We start from the raw sequence: 5,000 nt of genomic DNA on the forward strand, positions 1-5,000 counted from the left end.
TGACTCATCACCAGAGTGACTTTGTTTGACATTCGCCCAGAAAAGTTGAGAAGATAACTTTTTCATTTTCCTTTCTAAAAAAAAGTCTTGTTTAATAAAAAAAAATTAAAAATAGACTCCTTCATTGGAGAAAAAGAGTAATTATCAAGATATGAACTTAACTAGCCTTTTTTGTGCTGTGCATTTATCTACATACTCTACACAGAGGAACTGAGACAATGGAATAAAGAATTGCTTTCCCAAAGACTTCTTCATAACAAGCTGAGATTTCAGAATAATCTTTCCAGTGCGCTGTTCGACTCGACTCGACTCGAATCCCTGCCAATGCAAAGCATCATGGGTGGGTCCCCCCCCCCCCTTTTTTTTTTTTTTTAATTATAAAAGAGACGGTATTGACGTTTGGGAAGGTGCCTACTTAAATCATTTATCAGCAGGGAGAGTGCTAACGGAGCACTTCCTAGCATCCGCGCACTCAGGCCTTGCAGCTGCAGCCTGCGCGTTATCTGAAGCCAATACTGTAAGTGCACGGGCCGCCAGCACACAAATCAGTCCAGTGAGCCGGAGGTGGGTGTTTGGGGGACAGAGGGAGGAGGAGACATCCGAGGTGTGAGCATTGTGTCTCTGAATAAAACAAAATTGTTTTCTAGTAAGTTAAAGTTAATTTTACCCCAGACGTTTTTTTTTGTTTTTTTTTTCCTCTCTCCCTTCCTCTCTTCTATGGCTCGTCACTTCGTGGCAGCCTCGGAGGAACAATCTAAATAAAGAAAGAAAAACAACTTTAGATTTCTTCTCGGTTTCCGGGTTCGTGCGCACATTTCCATATGAATGCGCTTGAAATTATCTCTCTTTTATCAAACATCCCCTCATGCTTCTTTTAAGAAGTCTAACCAAAGTGCTGCATGGTTTAGCTCAGAGCAACCACTTAAGCACCTTCTAAAGGAAGTGTCTCTCTGTCTCCTTTTTTCCACACCCCCCATGTCAGGTGTTGTGGTACAGAGTTGGGGAGGTGTGTGTGCGCGCGCACGTGTGTGTGTGTGTGTGTGTGTGTGTGTGTGGAGGGGGGAGGAAGGCTGCTGTAAGGCCTTTGTTCTGTGACGGTGTATCACTCCACACAGGGTTCAGTTAAATATGGGTTCAGCTGAACATCCGCTACTCCTCTTCTGCACCTTGCAACCCCCCCCCCCCCATCCCCGGCTCCCCTTCTTAACTTTGCAAGAGACAGATGCGCACACACACACACACACACACACACACACAGACACACACACACACACACACACACAGAATCTTGCAGAAGCATGCACACATGCAGAGACAAATAGAAACACACTGTACACATATACACACACACACGCGTGCGTGCACACACACACACACACACACACACACAGCGAGAGAGTTTATTTTAGGGTTTAATTTCTCAGAAAGCTGCTCTTTTCTTTCTGTTGCTTTTCCCCTAGTTTTCATGAAGGTTACATCTTAAGGCTCGCTATCTCTATAGCAACCGGACAGGGGCATTATCCTAAAGCGCAGGGTTCAGCGCTCACATTGATGGCAGACCATCAGGAGCTACAAAAACAGGAAATGGGATTACTGATGCTGGAATATATTCTCACCTTTCACTCAGATGCAATCATGTGTAGTTATGTTCTCTACTAATGGCAGAGCCCTTTGGAGTTCCTAAGGCACGAAAAACAATAAACTGCTCGATAAACTGCAGATTTGCTGCTGTTAATGACTGCAAAAGTGCATTAATGTTTCAATAATATGTTGGAGTTTTACTTTGAGGTTTTTTGTTTGTTTGTTTTTGCTTTTCTTTTTTGTTGAAAGTTATTGAAAATGAATCTTTAGTTTCCAACATTATTTCTAGTACAAATACAACCTGCTTTAATATATTCTTCCATATAGTGTTTCAGCAAGCTGTTCAAGTAAGTAAGTAAGTAAATAAATAAATGCATTCAGTTTTATATTGCTGTACGCACAGAAGCCCCACATCCGCGAGTCAGCTGTCCCGTGACTATTTTTAAGGTTTATGAAATGATGAATGAATTATTGATATGTTCCACTGTTCTGCTGACAGCCCCCGTGCTCTTTTTGTCTCTTGCTCACACACACGTGCACGCACACATTTGCACAGGCACACATGTATACACGTGCACACACACATTTGCACAGGCACACATGTATACACGTGCACACACACATTCGCATACACAAACATGCACATACACGCAGGCACACACACTCACTCACACACTCATTCTCACATTCTCACTAACATTCTCACTGTGTGTGTGTGTGTGTGCGCGCGCATTCCCCTGCCCTTGTAGGCATGTAGTTAAGCCCTTAGCTTTGCCTTCGGCCCTCTGCAGTGCTGCAGTGAGGCCTGTAGCCATATGCAAACATTGGCACAGAGTTGTCATAAGCTCTCCAAACAAGGCCCAGTCGAACTACATTTACCAGCAGCCCTCAGTGACTCACAAGAGCAACGTTAAGGCATTGGTTACGGAGACCCGCGAACAGCCCAATAAATAATACCGCCTTCCGTTAGAGCTGGGTATCTCCAGCTCACAATGAAGAGACATTAATCTCATCTTCTGAAAGTAAGATCTGATATGGTTTTTGCCTCCTGGCTTGGATAGGCGCCTGCATCACAGTAGGTCATAGTTGGGTTAACTGGGAAAATGTTCCAGTCTGCCAGCATGTGGCACTAAGTAATCAACACTGGATGTTGAATTCCTGCTGAAACATGACAGAAAAAGCATTTTCAGAGAACTTGGAGATGTTTTGAGGTTGGTTGACGATCCCCCCGGTCGATGAATGGCCAGATGTCAAGCTGTGAGGAAAACCAGCAATACTGTGAACACACTAAGGGTTGAAAGAAAAACACTCAGTTTAATTTTAACCAGCAAACTAACAGGTGCTACCCTCTTTGTCTGTGTGTGGTCAGTATTCCTTATCTAATGCTAGCAGTGCCTGTTGTTTTGTGGCTGCAGAGTGTATGCATGCACCTGCGTGCACGTGTGTGTGTGTGTGTTTGAAACCAACAGACCATACTAAGGGCAGTGTAGTCTAGGTGCTCTTGTGGGTTTCTTTTTTTTTTTCAACTGGTTTTATAGCCTAACGTATGTTTTGCGTTTGGTCACATGCTCTCGGATCCGTCCCTTTCCTGCGCTCTTTGCGCCATGCCCTCTTCTCCTCCACCCCCCCCCCCCCACACACACATTCTCCACAGCCTCCATCATGCCCCCCACCCTTCTGCCCCCATTCCTGCCCTCCCTGTCTAGTTTTGGTAGGCTTGCATAGTCAATTATGTTGAGTTTGAGAGATGGAGTGAGTCGGAGGTGCCGTATTTTTGTGTGATATTAATATTTCATATGCGCCATTCTAGGCTGCATATGTAAGCGAGGGTGGGGAAGCAGAGGGGGGGGGTCGGTTGGAATCTGCAGCGCTGGGACATTTTTCAGCCTGCCCCAAAGACCCAGCCGCCCGACGGACTGTCAGTACGGCCGCTGCTCCTTATTCCTATCCTGATTGGGGTGATGAATGAAATGATGAGCACTGGCAACCCCTTTGGTGTCTGAAGGGCCGAGTCCATCCTCTCGAACGCGCGCGCGTTGCCAGATTGGATACACGCAAGACAACATGAGTGTGTCGGCAACGGAGGAAAGGACCTGGTGTTGAGTGCAGCAGTATTAATTAGACGGGAGTTTAACAGGGCCGGATGGAAGGGAAACAGTGGAATGGTTGGGAAAGGCAGTGGAAAGTAAAGGATGGTAAGACTGATTGAACATGCTCAGCACTGTCTCTGAAACAGATGAGATGGTTTTGCACCACTGCAAACACTTATAGCATGTGGGTTTGGAGAAAGACAAACACACACACACATGCATACACACACACAAAACAAATGCATGCGCACAATACTACTCTACCACTAGGCCCAAATATGTTAATGTAGTCTGCCAGCTTTCTCTGAAATTCAAATGTAAAAAGGGGTGGAGACGCTCTCTCTGTTTCTCTCTCTCTGTCTCTCTCGCTCGCTCTCACTCGCTCGCTGTCTCTTACTGTCTCTCTCTCTCTGTCTTTCTCTGTCTCTCTCTGTCTGTCTCTCAGAGAAAAAAAACGGTTATTTATCTATTAGTGTACCGTAAATATTACATGAGCGTTAGATCTTGATGGCTTTGGCATGATAGCAGATGTGTGTGTGTGTTTGTGTGGGTGTGCGTGCACGCTCGTGTGTGTGTGTGTGTGTTGTGTGTGTGAGACTATTATTTTATTCCAGCTTTACTTGTTTATTGCTGCTGCTCATGACCTACTTCCATTCATCCCTAGTCAGTGCAACGCACTCCAATCTGCCCCCCATCTCACACAGCCATCCCCACAGTACAATTACCATGCTAAAGGGAACCCAAATAGAGATGTTTGTACTAAATAACACATGTGTAATTAAGACCTAATGAGTTCTTGTCACTACGGAATGTGCAATTAGCCTGGTAATATAAAATCTCTTCGCCATGTGCAGAAGGGGGGGGGGGGATGTAGAAAGTGAGGAAAGGAAGGATCGTTGAAAAGAGAGAAAAAGAAAGGGTGAAAGACAGGTTGCTTAAAGCAGAAATCATGGCTTACTGAGGATAATATTGTTAAAAACAACAACAACAATAACAACAACAGCGTCAGTGTCTGAGTGCAGGCCACGCCTCTGCCCTCGTCACCCCCCAGATCACCCGGCCAGGACCCGAGAGCAGAGCGGAATAGGTCCCCTCTTCTGTTTAGCATTCCTGCAGCTCCCATAAACACCTCTCACGCCAAGTTCGTTTAAACATTCAAAATGAAAAGGTCCACATGTGCGGTGGAACAGGGTCTAATATAAACCCACTACAGACAAGGAGCTGACCAGCGGGAATGCCTGCAGGGACCCGTTCACCCGTTCAGATGGCAGGCCAGAGGCAGTCCGCTCCACCTCGCCCGGCGCTGCGGGCGTGCTTCGGCTGAGCAGG

The 5,000-nt window shown here is 45.9% G+C and overlaps 1 protein-coding gene across 3 annotated transcripts in view; it reads left to right on the forward strand.

Moving 5' to 3' along the window:
• tox2 (TOX high mobility group box family member 2) overlaps positions 1–5,000 on the forward strand; it is an 88,578-nt gene that overhangs the window by 35,308 nt on the left and 48,270 nt on the right. The gene's annotated exons all lie outside the window — the stretch shown is intronic.

The sequence above is a fragment of the Electrophorus electricus genome, chromosome 7 (assembly GCF_041902795.1).
Source record: "Electrophorus electricus isolate QZ-2024a chromosome 7, ASM4190279v1, whole genome shotgun sequence".
In the NCBI taxonomy this organism is placed as follows: Eukaryota; Metazoa; Chordata; class Actinopteri; order Gymnotiformes; family Gymnotidae; genus Electrophorus; species Electrophorus electricus.